Here is an 18,606-nt window from a genome sequence, read left to right as displayed (position 1 = left end):
TGGAAAGGGCAACTGGCAGAGATTTATGGGCATAAAGGAGGGTGAGGGAAAGTGGCAGAGATCCATAGGCATGGAAAAGCCGAGACCACCAAAGTGAAGCAGCCAGAGAAAACCAGTTAGCTAACTCCCTCTCTGCAAAACCCTTTGTTAGTCTAAATTACATCATCATTACCAGCAATTTAATTTAAGTAAGCTCATTTGCATGCAGACATAAAAACAAAATGTAGGGACTGGAGAAAGAGGACAGTGAGTAAGGTGCTTGCCTTGGACACTGCCAACCCAGGTTCAATCCCCAGAATCTCATATGGTCCCCCAAGCACAGCCAGGAGTGATTCCTGAGTGTAGAGCCAGGATTAACCCTGGTAATGCTGGGTGTGTTCCCAAAATAAACAACAACAAATACCATTCTAGGACAAGTTGACAGGGCTTCCCAAACTCTTGGTTCATAACAAACTCCTTTTCCTTACACCTCAATCTCAAAATTCTTGCATTTTCCCTAACATTTAGAAATCTCCAGTTGTGGGAGAAGGCCTGGAACATGTAATAACCTGTAAGAACATGGTTCTATTAGGGGAAATTTTCCCCTTGCATTCTCATATGCCACATCCTACAGTGGAAGAAATGGAAGATTTGAGGGGGGGACTATAGCTTCAGACCAATCCCAGACAGGCAAGAACCCTGGCTCCTATCTCTGCTCTCAGTCCATCGGGGGGGGGGGGGGGGTGAGCTACAGATCTTCAAGAAGCAATTGTATTGTTAACAAGACTTACACGAGGTAGAATTTTTTTTTTCTCTCCAGATCCAGAAGCAAGGTCTGATCCCCAACCCTTGAGGTTAGGCTCAGCACATGGCCATGGGCATAACTGCAGCAAGGTCAGACCCTCAGGGACTTTGGGGTGTGCAGCACAGAAGTCATTGATGGAGAGAGGCATCCAGTCCAATGACTTCTTTGGCAACTTTTAGGAACCTTTTACCAGGGTGTGTGTGTGTGTGTGTGTGTGTGTGTGTGTGTGTGTGTGTGTGTGTGTGTGTGTGTGTGAAGCCTCACTTTCCAAATAATCTATTTTTTAGGATGTTTGGAGAAGATACAGGCAGTTTCAGAGGCTTGAGTATCCCCAAGAATTCCACGAAAGTTCCATTTCCCATCCTCCCTTCCTGAGAATTCTTCAGCCCAGGGATCTGTTGTTGATCGACTCATAATTAACTGCTGATAATAATAAGCTGAACAAAGGGGAAAGTGTCACTTTTAAACTTGAATTCCAGTTAGAAAGAGCTGTTTTAATTTTAGTGATTTCTAAGAATGAGGTCTTGGGTAAAAATGAGGAAGAGATTTCTGAAATCAATCATTCCCACACACACACACAAGATTTTATTGTCCACAATCTAACCAATACCTGGAAATCTCTGTACCATATGATAAAACTATTAAGATAACTTTATTTTATGTTCAGACATCAGACTTCACTTTGACCTTAAGAGAATTTTTATCTACCAGTGTGAAGTCCTTGCTATCTCCTGGTCATCTTAATATCTGTGTTTTTCTAGAAATCCAACTTCTAATTCAATTCTAAAACCTTTTCAGATGAATGTATTCTGGTTAACTCCCAATGAAAAGCCAACTTTTTGCCAAGTGGAGTGCGTGTTATAGGATAATCAGTCGTGATTATTATTTTTTATTCAGAAAAGTTCTACAGACAAAAGATTTTTAACTTGTATGGTGGAGGAAATTTTTGTCCAGTTGCATGAAAAATTAATTAGCGGGCCCGGAGAGATAGCACAGCGGCGTTTGCCTTGCAAGCAGCCGATCCAGGACCAAAGATGGTTGGTTCGAATCCCGGTGTCCCATATGGTCCCCCATGCCTGCCAGGAGCTATTTCTGAGCAGACAGCCAGGAGTAACCCCTGAGCACCGCCAGGTGTGGCCCAAAAACCAAAAAAAAAAAAAAAAGAAAAAGAAAAATTAATTAGCAACTTGTTTCCAAATTTTGAGACTGGGGTGTAGGGGGAGAAATCAAGTTTGCCAAGTTCAGGAAGATAAAGGAGTTAAGTCTGTATGTAGGGTGTGAGTCTAAGGAACATGGAGGTGGATTTTTTTTCTTTTTTTGGTTTTTGGGTCACACCCGGCGGTGCTCAGGGGTTATTCCTGGCTCCATGCTCAGAAATTGCTCCTGGCAGGCACGGGGGACCATATGGGACTCCGGGATTCGAACTGATGACCTTCTGCATGAAAGGCAAACGCCTTACCTCCATGCTATCTCTCCGGCCCCGGAGGTGGATATTTAAGCACGAAAAATAAGAGGTGGGGATATTGGGGTTGAGAAAAGGAGAGGAATCAAAGTGAATACTTGGGTTTATGTCCACCTTTCCGAGACATAGACTTATATACTTTCATATTGGGATGTGTAGTGGGAATCTCTACTTTGAAGAATCCCCTATTGTTTTCTCTCTCTCTCTCTCTCTCTCTCTCTCTCTCTCTCTCTCTCTCTCTCTCTCTCTCTCTCTGTCTCTGTCTGTGTGTCTCTCTCTCACACACACACAAATTCTCTCTCACTCTCCCCCTCAACAGGACTTAGTGGGTAGGGTTGGAGACTGGAGCATCCTCTGTGGGGAAAAAAAAAAGGGTGCCTGGAGAGTCCTCAAATAACTGAAAGCAGAAATTCTATACATCCCATCTTTTCTCATGGTGGTGTTTTCCTAAATAGTAAGAAAATTCAAATTTATCAAGATATCTTATGGGGGAGGCAACAAGGCAGGAATCAGGGATTACTCCTGACTTTGCTCTCAGAAATCATTCCTAGCAGGCTCAGGGGATGCCGGAGATTGAACCTGGGTCCATCCAGGGTTGGCAGCCTGCAAGGCAAATGTCCTACCGCTGTGCTATCACTCCAGCCCCACGAGATATCTTCTTATTTATCATTTCAGTCAATATTCAAGTGTTGGAGGCAGAAACCAAGCATGAATGTGTAACTAAAGAAAAGGTATTTATAAAGGGCTAGACACATAATACAGTGGGAAGAGCATTTTCCTTATAAATGCAGACTCAGATTCAGCACCCATCTTCCTATAGGGTCCCGAAAGTATTTCCAGGAGTGATCCCTGAGCACAAAGCCAAGGGTAAGTAAGCCCTGAGCACAGCCAGCTACTGTGCCCCCCAAAAAAAAAATAAATTAAATTAAATTAAAATTAAACCAAACAAAAAGTATGCACCCAGCCTGAATAATACAACCATCATGGAAGGACCTTGTCCAGAGCAGAAACAGGAAGTGGAGCATTTCTCTACCCCAGGAAGGGACTCAGATGTGAAGTCCCAAAATAAACGTCTCATCTCACCATCTGCCTATTCTTCTGTGTCCTGGGTTCTCTGCTCTGGGTTTCACTGTATGGGATTCATAATACTTCCCACGATCTGCTCACTCCCACAGACCAAGATATATCTTCCAGAAGTTGATATGCAAACCCATCACCTAAATCACTTGCTTCCACTGGGCTCTTAATGAGAGCACTTACCAACTATCCACCCTAGAACCAAATATCAAAGCGGATCAATCCCCCTATCCAGATCTTACTTAAACAAAGCAACCCGGGACCAGTTTGATGGTCAAATGGATAGGGCACTTTGCCTTGCAAGAGGCCAACTAAGGTTCAATCTCCAGAGCATTACCAGAAGTAAGTCCTGAGTGCAGAGCCAGGTGTGGCCAAAAGAAGAAAACACCAGGCAGGGGCCGGAGTGATAGCATGGAGGTAAGGCATTTGCCTTGCAATCAGAAGGTTGGTGGTTCGAATCCCAGTATCCCATATGGTCCCCCGTGCCTTCCAGGAGCGATTTCTGAGCATATAGCCAGGAGTAACCCCTGAGAGCTGCCAGGTGTGACCCAAAAACCAAAAACCAAAACCAAAAACAAACACAAAAAAAAAAAAAAAAAAAAAGAAGAAAACACCAGGCAGAGAAGGGACCATGGTAACAATGAGAGTTGAAAATTATCATTCTGGACAAGAATTGGATGCTGAAAGGAAATAAAATGATAGGCATGATACTCCTCACTAAAAATATGGTGAACTCTAATGTTTAAAAGGGGTAGAAAGGAAGTGAGGGTGGAGTGATAGCACTGTGGGTAGGGCATTTACCTTGCACACGGCCAACCCAGATTTAATCCCCCGCATCCCATTGAATCCCTCAAATCTGCAAGGAGTAATTTTTGAGTGAAGAGCCAGAAATAACCCTCAAGCACTGCTGGTGTGGCAAGAAAAAAAGAATCTCCATATTGTTTTCCATAAAGGCTGGACTAGATGGCATTCCCACCAGCAGTGGATAAGAGTTCCTTTCTCTCCACATCCCCGCCAGCACTTAATGTTCTTGTTCTTTGTGATGTGTGCCAGTCTCTGTGGTGTGAGATGGTACCTCATTGTAGTTTTGATGTGCATCTCCCTGATGATTAGTGATGTAGAGCATTTTTTCATATGTCTTTTGGCCATTTGTATTTCTTCTTTGAAGAAGTCTCTGTTCATTTCTTTTCCCCATTTTTTGATGGGGGCACTATATTAAGCTGAGAAGCTTCTGCACCTCAAAGGAAATAGTGCTTAAGATACAAAAGCCACTCACAGAATAGGAGAAAATATTCACCCAATACCCATCAGACAAGGGGCTAATATCAAAAATATACAAGGTACTGACAGAACTTAATAAGAAATCTGTTATTTTCTTAAATAGGACCCCTTATATATTACTCTCTTTTTTCTCTTGCTGTTTTTAGTCTCTCTATCGCTTAGACATTTGAATTTTTTAAATATAGTGTGTATGCATGAGATTATTTTGTTTCCAACAATTTAAACTTCCAGCTGTGTGTCTCTAATTTCTTGCACAACTTGGGGGATTCTTTTTTGTTCGCTTGTTTTTGTTGTTGGTTTTGGGGATATGAAATGCCTTCCACTGTCTTCTTTTCTTTTCTGTCTTAATTTCTTCCCTTTCCCTTTCTCTTCCTTAGGATTGCTTTGGCTACTCAGGGAGTTTCACAGCTCCATACAAATTTTAGTTGAGTTTGCTCTAAGTCTTTTGAAAGAAAAATTATTAAAATTTTTGTGAAACTTCAAGACCACTGCTCCTTTCTCTTCACTCTACCAGCTCTCCCTCTGTTCCTCCCTTTCTCACTTTCTCCGTTTCCCACTTTTTCCCTTCTTCCTCTCTTTCTCTCTTCCTCTCCTTGTCTCCCTCTCCTCTCTCCTCTTTTCATCTCTCTGCCTTTCCCATCCTCTTCCTCTCTCCACCACCCTCTCTCTACCCTTCTTTTTCCTCTCTCCCTCTCTCACAATGTCTTTCTCCCTCTTTGCCCTCTCCTTCTCCCCTCTCTTTCTCTCCCTCTCTCCTCCCTATAAATAAAAAGAAATTTAAAAAAGAAAAAAATTAAAATTTTTGTGGGCATTACATTGACCTGGTCTTTTTGAGAAAGACAGTCATTTTGACATGTTGATTCTTCTAATCTATCAACAGGGAATGTCCTTCCATCTTCTGGTACCTTCTTCTATTTCTTTTAATAGCAACCACCTACCCACATATGCGCATGCACACACACACACACACACACACACACACACACACACACCTCTGGCATCCCATAGAGTCTCCTGAGCACTTCAAGGAATGCTTCCTGAATGCAGAGGCAAGAATAACCCCTGAGTACCTCCAGGTGTAGCCAAAAAAATAAAATAAAATACCCTAATTTTTCTAAATAACTAGAAGAGTGTCCCAAGTCTCAAAAAGTCTAGGGGAGTGACTAAGGAGTTGGTATCCTCAATACTTCACAAGCTCCAGGATACCAGGGCTTAGTAGAAACTCAGACATGAATGGTTTTAGATAGCTGGTGCCTTGATTCTGCTTGTGATGACAGGAAGTGGAACTATATAGCTGGGTGTCCAAAGAATGTATCCTTTCTGTACCATTGGCTTGCTAGCAATCAGATGTGTCAGGGTCTAGATCTATTTATCTCCAAAAATAAAATGCTAATTAATTGTGTCTCTGCCCCATCAGCACAGTCGTGACCATAGGTGGATACATAAGGTCCCCTTAGAGATGCTCCTCCAATGTTTACTACTATGGATACTGAGATCCAGCATAGCATTCAACCACCTGCTAGAATCTTGGACTTCTGGCATACTCCATCATCTCTTGGTCCCTATATCCACTCCTGTCATTATAGGATTGTAGAATTGAAGTGACAGATTTGTTGTACCCCTCCACCACCCAACATCACAACTTGTACCCTGCAGTGGTATTGCTTTTAGGAATACTTCTCTGACTCCAGCCTGACAGCAGTATCTTTCTGGCCAATACAGTGATTACTTTGATCTTCAGTTTCCAGGTCCTTTTCCATGAATATTAATCTACATTTAATTAACTTGGTGCATGGATTTGATTAATCATTGGTAGAGCTAAACACAAATTCTCCCGGGGTTTAAAATATCTTGATCTCTTATAACACTTTTTAATTTATTTTATTTTATTTTATTGAAACCATTGTGATTTCAAGGTCCTTCATAGTTGGGTCTCAGACATACAAGGAATTAGAGCCAATCCCACCACCAATGTCTATATCCTTCTACCATATATCAAACATAGTTTAAGCCAAATCAAAAATAACCAATCATGAAGCGAGATAGGCCAGTGGGTAGGACTCATGCCTTGCACACATCCAACCAGCTTTATCCCTAGCTCTGCCTATTGTTCCCCACCACCCACTACCATCAGGAGTGATTCCCTGAGCACAGAGGTAGGAATCAGCCTGGAGCACCATCGAATATGGTCCCCAAAACAAATATATTAGATAAAATAATGAACGGTGAATTTTTCTCTTTTTTATTCAGGAACAAATTGGGTCATTGAGATTCTGTTCCTGATTCACTCCAAAGGAGACACTGCTTGGATCCAATCAGTGCCCATCTGGGAACGCTCACCTTGGATTGACTTTGAGGAGGGATATAAGTTATTAAAGGATAAGAACGAGCCACATTTTATGTCCACTCACCTCCCAATTCAATTCCTCCTCAAGTCACTCTTCAATGCCAAAACCAAGGTCGGTACACCAAGTTCCTCCTGGATGTGATCAATGCTTTTCAAATATGAATGTGCAGAACACCTGAGACAGTGGTGGTAGAGCTGCTGTCCCATCCCTCCTCATGAGTCTGTGGGGGGCGGTCTGCAGTTAGTGAGATCACCGTACATTTATGAATAAAGATTGTAGACCCTTTGCTATGTCGTTTGCTAGTAAGATATAAACCAGGAGAAAATGTAAATAGAATATGTTAGGAAGTCTAGGTACCAGACAGATAGTACAACAGTAGGGCATTTGCCTGGCATGCAGTCGATCCAGGACGGAAGGTGGTTCGAATCCCAGCATCCCTTATGGTCCCCCAAGCCTGCCAAGAGTGATTTTTGAGCACAGAGACAGGAGTAACCCCTGAGCACCTCTGGGTGTGACCCGCCCCCAAAAAAAGAATATGTTAGGAAGTCTCTGGTTTGGAGGTCAGAGAGAGAGTACAGAGGGTAGGGTGCTTGCCTTTCATGAGGCTGCCCTGGTTTTAATCTCTAGCATCCCAGAGAGTCCTCTGAGAACCACCAGGAGAGACATTCCTGAGCACAGAGCCAGGAGTCAACCCTGAGCACTGCAGGATAATATTCAATCAAAAATACTTTAAAAAAAAAAAAAAGAGGGCCCGGAGAGATAGCACAGTGGCATTTGCCTTGCAAGCAGCCGATCCAGGACCAAAGGTGGTTGGTTCGAATCCCGGTGTCTCATATGGTCCCCCGTGCCAGCCAGGAGCTATTGCTGAGCAGACAACCTGAGCACCACTGGGTGTGGGCAAAAACCAAAAAAAAAAAAAAAAAAAAAAAAGACATGTTTTAAACCCAGACCATTTGGGAGACATATTAAGAACTACATAGCCTGGGCCCGAGTAACAGCACAGCAGTAGGGCATTTGCCTTTCACGTGGCTGACACAGTATGAACCCAGGTTCAACTCCCAGCATCCCATAGGGTCCTCCAAGCCTGCCAGGAGCTATTTCTGAGCACAGAGCCAGGAATAACCCCTGAGAGCAACCGGATGTGGGCCAAAAACCCAAAACAAAAAAAACAAAAAACAAAAAAAGAACTACATAACCTCACCTTGTTTATTTACAAAATACTGAAATTAAATAAATATCTCCTGTACTTAGGTGGAAGCCCTTAGCAAAAAAGCTACCATCGGAGACAAGTGGAAACATTGATGAATGCATGCTTGAAGCAGATAGACTGCAGTCTGTCAGCCTGTCTGTTGTCTATCAGTCTGCAGTTGAGTTCAGAAGCCTGATGGCTTAACAGATGATCCTCAAGTCTAGAGCCCAAATATAATCAGCTTCAGACAAGGTTTATTTTGGAATCCACAGCAAAGGGCAGTGCAGAAAGAATGAGTTACCAGTGGACCAGCCCAGAACCTCAGGATTTTCCCCTTCCAGTTCTCACATCCTCTTATTTCCGCATGAAAAGGGAGCAGGGCAGCTCAGTGCATTATGCGTTCTGTGACTTTCTGACAGCATGTGCCTGGAAGGTTCTTTTAGTTTGTATTGTTTCTTATTAATTTTTGTTTTGTTTTGGGGCCACACCCGGTGACGCTCAGGGGTTACTCCTGGCTATGTGCTCAGAATCACTCCTGGCTTGGGGAACCATATGGGACGCTGGGGGATCGAACTGCAATCCGTCCTTGGTCAGCTGCGTGCAAGGCAAATGCCCTACCGCTGTGCCACCACTCTGGCCCCCTGGAAGATTCTTGATTTCTCATGCTCCTTGACAGGAGCTCTGAATATTAAGGTTAACTGAGAGGCTACGGAGGTCTAGTATCTGAAATCTTTTAGCTATCTCTGAGGTTCACTTATGGAAGAGATGATTGGTTTGTGTTTTTCATACTTGGGGGGGGGGGTCACACCCAGCAGCACTCAGGAATTACTCCTGGCTCAATACTCAGAAATCGCTCCTGGCAGGCTCTGGGGACCATATGGGATGCCGGGATTCGAACCACCGTCCTTCTGCATGCAAGGCAAATGCCTTACCTTCATGCTATCTCTTGGCCCTCTTTCATACTTTCTTAAACACAGAAGAATTAAAATAAACACACTCAATAGGGCAGTACTAAACTAGAAATAGGAAATTGTGTTATTTTGACAACAATGGAATTTGATGGTGTTAGGTTATGTATAAGATAAGTCAGACCACCGAAGTGATAGCATAGTGGGAAGGGCATTTGCCATGCACACAGCTGAACTGGGTTCGATTCCTGGCATCCCATATGGTCCCTGAGCCTGCCAGGAGTGATTCCTGAGCACCACCCCCAGTGTGGCAGAAAAAAAAAGGAATAATTATAAGTCAGGCACCAAAAATCACACAAATTTACCCCAACGTGCAATCTAAAGAAACAAATAAATCGAGAAATTAAGCAGAATTAAAGTCTTAGGTAAAGAGAAAATATTTAACAGTCTCCAAAGAGAGAGGTGTGGATTTGGACTAGAAAGGTTTTATAGTGATTGTCTGTTGTGTAGGGGAAACAGAATTGTATGTATCTTGCTCAATACATGAATTATCATTCATATTATGAACTACACTACCCCAATATGAGTTCTTTTTCTAACAGATGCAACATAAAGTCATGAAGTCTTTACCCATTTTTCTCCTGAAGGTGATTTATATAGAAATCCCAAAGATAATCTAGTGTCTGGTTACTTCTTCTGGAAGATACTAAAAGGTATTCCATCTTCAAAGACACTGGCAGAATATTTTGATTCTTTTATCCATGGAAATGGTGAGTCACTATAATATGTTGAATTTGGGGATGTGTGAAAATTCCTATGAGAGACCTGATGACACCAAACTTCATATCTGTAATCCACAACACAGTAGGCAAAGACCCCAGTTTCCCTCACCCACACTGTCTCCTACTGAGCAGAAAAATTCTGAGGAATAATCTTCCTGTTTACATGTCACAGGTTCTGCCTAGAGCTAGTCTCTACTCCTCTGTTACCCTCGGGGTAAACCCTAAGTCCTTCCACTCACATCCTAGACAACACAGCTCTGGCTTTCCAAGATGCTTCTGAACTAGGGCCTCCTGACATAGGGGACTCCACCTCCATCCCTCTGAGTAGATTTGCATCCCATAGAACCCTCGATCCCTAAAAACTCTAAGGTCTTTTCGAGTGGAAATAGGCAATATTTCCCCCATCCTTCCCCCATATTTCTAGAAGCCCCAGAAGCCACCTCACATCCCACAGCCACCCCCATATAAGCTCATCTGCTCAGCTCCACAAATCCTGGAGTTCCTGGGACATGTGGCCATATGACACCTCCAAATTCCTCTATATTAACACCCAATAGGAACACAGCAAATTAGATAGGAAAGTAGCATAGAAGCCAACTAATCTCAATAGACAAAAATAATACCGAATGTTCAACTAGCCTTGGGGAACTCCAAAGCTACATCTCTGGTGTTTGGGGTCTCCAGGATAGCACCCTATGATTCTCAGAGACTCTTGTGGTGCCAGGAACCAAACCAAGAACCAAACTTTGATAGCATCCTCCCGGGCCTATCTTGGTTTGTATTCTTGGGTCATCTATTTGTTAGTACAGAAATTGAAGCAAATCATCCCTATCATAACATGGACTATTCTTTTTCTTCTAAATTTCTTTCATTATTCACTGTACCAGTCTATATTGCTTATGAAGGTTCTTTTCCTTCTTGCTTTTTTTTTTGTTTGTTTGTTTGTTTCCTCTCTCTCTTTTTTTTTTTTTTTTTTTTTTTTGGTTTTTGGTTTTTGGGCCACACCCTGCGGTGCTCAGGGGTTCCTCCTGGCTGTCTGCTCAGAAATAGCTCCTGGCAGGCACGGGGGACCATATGGGACACTGGGATTCGAACCAACCACCTTAGGTCCTGGATCAGCTGTTTGCAAGGCAAACACCGTTGTGCTATCTCTCCGGGCCCTTGTTTCCTCTCTTAATGCATTCCAAACATCTCTTTTCACCAATAGTTCTTTTTATTTTGATCAGGCTCTAATATCCAACATTAATATTCACGTGTGTCTTGTTCTGAGATAGCTACACTCTCAGACAAATGATGTGAACCCCGCTGATTCAGAGGCAATGTGTGCCCCCTGCCTTCATGCCCAATGGATGCTTGCAGAGTAGATGGTACTGAGCTCCAAATACACTGTTTATTCCTATCTACACACCAATAACAGTGTTCATTGTAGAATAGTACCCAAAGGGCTCACAAGGAAAAGAAACACCACATAGACAACTGTGCACGAGCCTATAGATAAGATGACAGAAAGTGGGTCTCTCTTTAGCTCAGAAACTTTACTTGGTTTGTGTTCACCTGTAAGGTATCCTTTCCCCCCAACACCCTAAGATTTCTGTTGTTGTTGACCTCACCTGATCAGACCCACCCACACCTGGGAGGGGTCTGTGGTTTTTAATAAAGAATAAAAGGAGGTGGCTGGGAGGAAGGGAGGAGGCAGCAAGGAAGCCTGGAGAGCCTAAAGGGAGACAGAGAGAGTTCTTGAGAGAAAGAGATGAGTTAGGCAGACATGGCTCAGAAACTGCACATGGCAGATTCAATGGTGAGGAAATAAAGCAAGCTGACTTCAATGAAACATTAACTGACTGTGAATTATTTCTTCACTACTATCCTTCTTCAGACACACCAATGGAAGGGGCTAAATTAACTGTGCCTCACCCAACATGTGGACTTTAGACTTTATATTTTATATTTAATCTACACTCACCCTTACCCAGACACACACAAACAAAATAGAAACTCAAGTGTTTGTGTATCTGTCACATGGATCTAAACTTTCAAAATAGAAATGAATATCTTACTTAGCTGCAGCTTGTTGAGTCTAAGAAATTTGGAACACGCACTCAAAAAAATGCAGCACATAGCTTTCAATTAAGTGCATTTGCATGGAAAAAAGTAAAATACATTCTTCAGTTATTGTATTGTCTGTTTCTTGGGATTGTCTGTTTCTTGTTTCTCTACATTTGAGAGGAGGCCCTTAATACAGGCTACCTTAGTACCCAAACAAAGAAAAACAAAAAATAAATGAGGAGTCAGAGTGATGGCACAAGGAGTAAAGCATCTGCCTTGCTGGCACTAGCCTAGGATGGACTATGGTTTGAACCCCTGGCATTCCATATGGTCCCCCAAGCCAGGAGTGATTTCTGAAGGCAGAGCCAAGAGTAACCCCTGAGCGTCACCAAGTGGCCCAAAATAAAAAAAATAAATAAAAAAAATAAAAATTAGCTTTCTCAGTGGCAGTATTGTAGCCAATGAGGTTTATCTGAGGCGCGATTATTGCTAATTGAAAACTTTTCCTGGGGCTGGAGAGATAGCATGGAGGTAAGGCGTTTGCCTTTCATGCAGGAGGTCATCGGTTCGAATCTCAGCATCCCATATGGTCCCCCGTGCCTGCCCGGAGCAATTTCTGAGCCGGGAGCCAGGAATTACCCCTGAGCACTGCCGGGTGTGACCCAAAAACCACCAAAAAAAAAAAAAAAAAGAAAACTTTTCCTAATACACCTCTGTGACGACTTGAAATATAGTCGGCATTGGCAATTTTTGACAGTCTCTAAGGAGACTAAAAAAAAAGGGAGGGGCCCGGAGAGATAGCACAGCGGCGTTTGCCTTGCAAGAAGCCGATCCAGGACCAAAGGCGGTTGGTTCAAATCCCGGTGTCCCATATGGTCCCCCGTGCCTGCCAGGAGCTATTTCTGAGCAGACAGCCAGGAGTAACCCCTGAGCACTGCCGGGTGTGGCCCAAAAACCAAAAATAATTAATTAATTAATTAAAATGAAAAATAAATAAATAACTCATAAACTGGCCTAAAACATGTATATCTTGCCAATACTGTAGAACTGATATGTGTTTTCTTCTGAGGATTATGGCCTTTACCAAAGTTTTCAACCTAGATATAGGTGTCTTCTGAACGGATCATGTTAAGGAACTGTTTGTTATTCCCAGTTTGTGATATAGGAAAAGTAGAGAGAATTCAAAATGGTAATCAAAATGCTTTTCTAACAGGCTTAATTCTATTTTTTAATACTAAAAGTGCATTTCTTTCTCTTAAAAATGACCTTTTAAGGCTGGAGAGATAGCATGGAGGCAAGGAGTTTGCCCTGCATGCAGAAGGATGGTGGTTCGAATCCCGGCATCCCATATGGTCCCCCAAGCCTGCCAGGAGTGATTTCTGAGCATAGAGCCAGGAGAGACCCCTGAGCAAAAAAATGTCCTTTTATTAATCTTATTAATTTTAATTATTTTATTTTATTTTAATTGTATTAATTGTATATTTCTCAATATTTGAATATATATTTGACGATTTTGTGTTTTAATTTGGGGGGGTTTGGGTCACACCCAAAAACTGTTGGATTATAGAATTCCTCTTTCTCCCTTGCACTCAGTGAACAGAGGCATCAACTACCCTCACTGAGGTCCAACATACGGGAGATCCCCTCTACTACAGGGTAGCCCAGTATATTCTCTGCCTCCCCCCACTCTGCAATGCCCTATGGATCATGGTTTGACCATACCCGTGACTGGCTGTCCATGAGAGAAGGTGAGATATGAGATACCAGGGATAAAACCCAGATTAAATGCATGCAAGGCAAATATCCTACCACTGTGCTATTACTCCAGTCCCAATTTTAAAGAACTTAAATGTGGGGGCCAGAGTGATAGCACAGTGGGTAGGGCTTTTGCTTTGCATGCATTCAATCTCAGTTTGATACCTGGCATTCCATATGGTCCCCCAAGGCTGCCAGGAGTAACTCCTGAGCAACATTGGGTTTGGACCATAAATCAAAATAAGTACATAAGTAAAGTCCAGGGGGAAAAATAACTTAAATGTTTTAAGAAAACTGGGGGATTGGAGCAATAATGAACAAATTTTAAAGTCATCACAGACTGGGAAGATAGTACAGTGGTTAGGGCACCTGTTTTGCACAGACCCAAAGTATTGATGGAACAACACAGAGGATAAAATCTATGCTCTGAAATTTGACTTTGTCTAAGACCTAACATGAAACCAGATAGTAAGTAGCAACCCACCAATCAGAGGAAGACAAGTCTTAGCATAGACATTTGGAAGGATTTCTGGTGACATTCAAAAGGCTAGAATGAGGGGCCAGAGAGATAGTACATTGATAGAGTGTTTGCTTTGCATGTGGCTGACCCGGGAGGGACCCAGTTCGATTCCTGGCACCCATATGGTTCCCCAGCCTGCCAGGGATGATTTTTGAGTGCAGAGCCAGGAGTAACCCATGGGCACTGCTGTGGCCCAACAACCAATTAATCAATTAATTAATAAATAAACAAAGTTTAAAAAAAAGTGAGAATGAGGGACCAGAGTGATAGCCCAGCAGGAAGGGCATTTGCTTTGCATACAGTCAACCCATATTCAATCCGGCATCCCATATGGTCCCCTGAGCAGTAATCTCTGAGCACAGAGCCAGGAGTCACCCCTGAGTGCCACCAAGTGTGGCCCAAAACAAAACAAAACAAAAAATAGTGCTAAAATAAACACATCACTTGCCATGCAAGCAGGGAACCTGTATTCGATCCCCAACATCCCATATGATTCCTTGAGCTTCTTCAGGATTGACTCCTGAGCACAGAGCCAGGAGTAAGCCCAAAGCACCACCAGGGTGCCCATCCCCATCTCCCTAAAAAGAAACATGCCCGAAAACTTTGAAATAGCTCCTCATGTTGTATGTTCCAGCAGAAACTGGGACCAATTGAATTAATCAGAGGTGTTGCCAATGGTGACATGACCCCACCCACCACCACAAAGGGAGAAGTCAGATCCCATCGGAAATCTGCTTCCCTCTCTCCCCTGACCTCGGCACCTCCCCACCCCACCATCCTGGGAAAGGGCCTGGAAGATTCAGGACTGATGAGCAAGCATTTGACATGCATGATCTCTTCAGCACATGAGGCAAACCTCAAGCTACTCCTAAAATCTACTCGCTCTACACCCTGTCGACTCAGGAATAAAATCCTTTCTCTTCCACCCACCACTGCTGCGTTCTTGATTCCAACTTTTCCTAACACAGTGCTTCTCAATTATTTTCTGTCATGCCCCCCTAGGAAGAAGAAAACCTTTTTCACCCCCCACATGGCTATAAATAGTATCTTTATTTAAAAAAAACTTTAACCTGCAAATCAAAAATATATAAAAAAATAATTTGAGCTAATTTTTTAATCAGAGGTGATGTCTGGATTAATGGCTACAATGAGCACGTTTGGCAATGCATAGCTTGTCGAAGCGTCGTTTGAAACAGGACACAGCGACTCTCAGCTCCAGAGACATACAGAGACATAAACACAGGGCTTAGCTTGTTAGGACAGTGTTTGCCAAGGTCAAACGCGCCCTCCTTTACAGAGGCCCATATTTGAGAAGCACTGCCCTAACACCGTAGGGAACTTTCTAGCCAGAAATTTTGCATCTCAGTGGCTTTCCAGGCTCCTAAGAGGGATCCTTTAGGAGTCAAACACCTCCACACCTTCAGGCTAGTTAGGTCCCAGACACTATTTCCCTCCCAACTTACATTACCGGACCTACAACAGACACACAAGGTGGAAAAGGAGCTAAAGGATCTTTATTTGCAGGGACCAATGCGCAAAGAAATACAATTAGTTCCACTTCGATTTAAAATGAGGGCAGTGGGGCCGGGCGGTGGCGCTCGAGGTAAGGTGCCTGCCTTACCTGCGCTAGCCTAGGAGACGGACCGCGGTTCGATCCCCCGGCATCCCATATGGTCCCCCAAGCCAGGAGCGACTTCTGAGCGCATAGCCAGGAGTAACCCCTGAGCGTCACCGGGTGTGGCCCAAAAAAAACCAAAAAAAAAAATAAATAAATAAAATAAAATAAAATAAAATAAAATAAAATGAGGGCAGTGAAGGGCCAGAGAGATAGCACAGTGGTAGGGCATTTGCCTTCCATGTGGCTGATCCAGGAGAAACCTTGGTTTGATCCCCAGCATCCCATATGTTCCCCCAATTCTGCCAGGAGCGATTTCTGAGCACAGAGCCAGGAGGAATCTCTGAGCACTGGGTGTGGCCCAAAAAGCAAAAAATAAAAATATTGAGGGCAGTGTTCGCCCTGCAGGAAAGGTGCTTGCCTTGCATGTGGCTGACCCAGGGTTTGATCCCCCTCATCTTATAGGGTCCCCTGAGCCTGCCAGGGATGATTCCTGAACTCAGAGCCAGGAGTAACCCCTGAGTGCCCCTGGGTGTGATCCCCAAAACATAAACAAACAAAAAAAAATCACAAACTCTTAGCTGCTTTGAGGATGACACTGGTGTCAGCCATTATCCCAAAAGATGCATTTTCATTGTGTGGACCACTCAGAGGAAGCCACACAGGAGCCAGTCAATGTGGCATAATCTTGTTCTCCTAGAATCTGTGTCCCAATCACTTGATCTCTTTGATTATTTCAGTCATTGACTCAGAGCTGGCACTAGAGAGATCCTGGGAGCAGGGGGGAGTTCCTAAAACAGGAAAAAATGTGCAGGGGGAACTTTTGCAATTACAGCCTAGGATGGTTTCCTGTTGCTCCAGCCTCCCCATCACTCAGGAAATCTTCCTGCTGATCCACTTCCGCAAAGTAGAAAAAAGAGTGGGACGTCCCAGCCTAGTGGCCCCAAATCTTGGGCTTCCTCTTCCACTTGGTGAAAACTTTCAACTAGTAGTTGATTTGGTTTCTCAACGATGTGTGCAGTGCCCTTTCATCACCACTAGATGTCGCTTTCTGCCTAGCATTCTTGAGTGTAGGGGTTTCAATAAATTATTCTTTTTTCTTTCTTTCTCTTTTTTTTTTTTTTTTTTTTGTTTTTGTTTCCATTGGGCGGGGGGCGCTCGGGGGTTATTCCTGGCTCCGAGCTCAAATCGCTCCTGGAAGGCAGAAGAACCATATGGGATGCCGGGGATCGAACCCGGATCTTTCCAAGATTGGTCGCGTACAAGGCAAATGCCCTGCTATAGCTCTGGCCCCTCAATAAATTATTTCAATTGCTGATAGGACTGAGGCTGTTTTCTTGACCCTATAGGTCTGCCCGGCCATAGCAGGTTCTAGCCAACGACATGGAGGAACCCGATGTATTTTTTAAAAATTCATCTGTCTCAGACTTGGCATGAAATGAGATGCCAAGTAGACGTCCACGGCTTGTGACTCAGAATAGAATCCTGCCTGCAAGCAAAAAAAAAAAAAAAAAAAAAAAAACCTCAAGAGTGGGGCTCGATTTGGTAGCACAGTAGTAAGGCATTTGCCTTGCACACAGTTGACCCAGGATAGACTCGGGTTTGATCCCCAGCATCCCATATGGTCCGTAGAGTCAGGAGCAATTTCTGAGCACAGAGTCAGAGCCAGGAGTAACCCCTGAGCACTGCTGGGTGTGACCCCCCCCCCAAAAAAAAAAAAAAAAAAAAGAAAGAAAGAAAGAAAAAGAAAGACCGAGCTGAGATGCCCTGAGTGGCTGTCACCACCAGGTGGCATGTTTGGGCGTACCGTAAGTTGTTGGCAAGAAGGTTCACAAGCTTAGAAGGCAATGGGAACCTTCTAAGACAGCCTGTGCTGACTTCTCTTCAGTCCAGTGTTTCCCAAAGTGGTGAGAAAGGGGCTGTGGGGTAAAGAAGGGTTTTGCTAACTAGTTTACTTTGGGCACTTGGGGTGAAACTTTTGTTATTCATTTGGGTTTTGGGTCACACCTGGATGTGCTCAGGGCTTATTCCTGCCTCTGTGCTTAGGGATTCCCTCCTGGCAGGTACCAGGGACTATATGGGATGCCTGGAATCAAACCCAGACCAGCTATGTATGCATGTCAAATGCCCTCCCTGCTATGCTATTGCTCCAACCCCTCTGTTTGTTTCCTAATAAAAGTGTATTTAGGGGGCCATAGCACAGAGGGGAGAGCACTTGCCTTGCACGCGCAGCACACCCGAATTCGATCTCTGTCATCCCATATGGTCCTCTGAGCACTGCCAGGAGTGATCCCTAAGTGCAGAGCCAGGAGTAACCTCTGAGTACTACCAGGGGAGGTGCCAAAACAAAAAGACAAATAAACAAAATAGTGTTAATTCCAGGATGGGACACAGAGGTGTGGAGAACAGAGGCCTGGAAAAGACTGGAGACAGATAGACAGCAAGGAAAGTGTGGAATGACTACAAATACTTGATCTTTTATTGCAGAGCTGAGATGACCCAACAGTGGGGGGGGGGGGGAGACAGGGAAGGAATAGATGGGCCACAAAGTGAGGCCAGAGCTGTAGCACAGTAGGGAGAGCACTCACTAGGCACACAGCTGACCCAGGTTCTCTCCTCGGCATCCATTAGGGTCTCCACTGGTGGGTGGATAGTCCATGAACACTTTGGTGAAGGTTTAAGTATGACCAAAACTATGAACAGGGCTGGAAAGATAGCACAGCGGTAGGGCGTTTGCCTTGCAGGCGAACGACCTGGGACGGACCCCGGTTTGATTTCTGGCATTCCCATATGGTCCCTTGAGCCTGTCAGGAGCGATTTCTTTTTTTTGTTTGTTTTG

General features: G+C 43.8%; 1 pseudogene; it reads left to right on the top strand.

Annotated features, from left to right (window-relative positions):
* The first annotated feature begins 12,310 nt into the window (after positions 1-12,310).
* Positions 12,311-12,387, top strand: LOC126028947 (uncharacterized; annotated as a pseudogene).
* Positions 12,388-18,606: the final 6,219 nt, after the last annotated feature.

Source organism: Suncus etruscus, chromosome 14, assembly GCF_024139225.1.
Source record: "Suncus etruscus isolate mSunEtr1 chromosome 14, mSunEtr1.pri.cur, whole genome shotgun sequence".
In the NCBI taxonomy this organism is placed as follows: Eukaryota; Metazoa; Chordata; class Mammalia; order Eulipotyphla; family Soricidae; genus Suncus; species Suncus etruscus.
The sequence above is the reverse complement of the archived record's forward strand: the minus strand, read 5'-3'. Positions and strand labels throughout refer to the sequence as shown.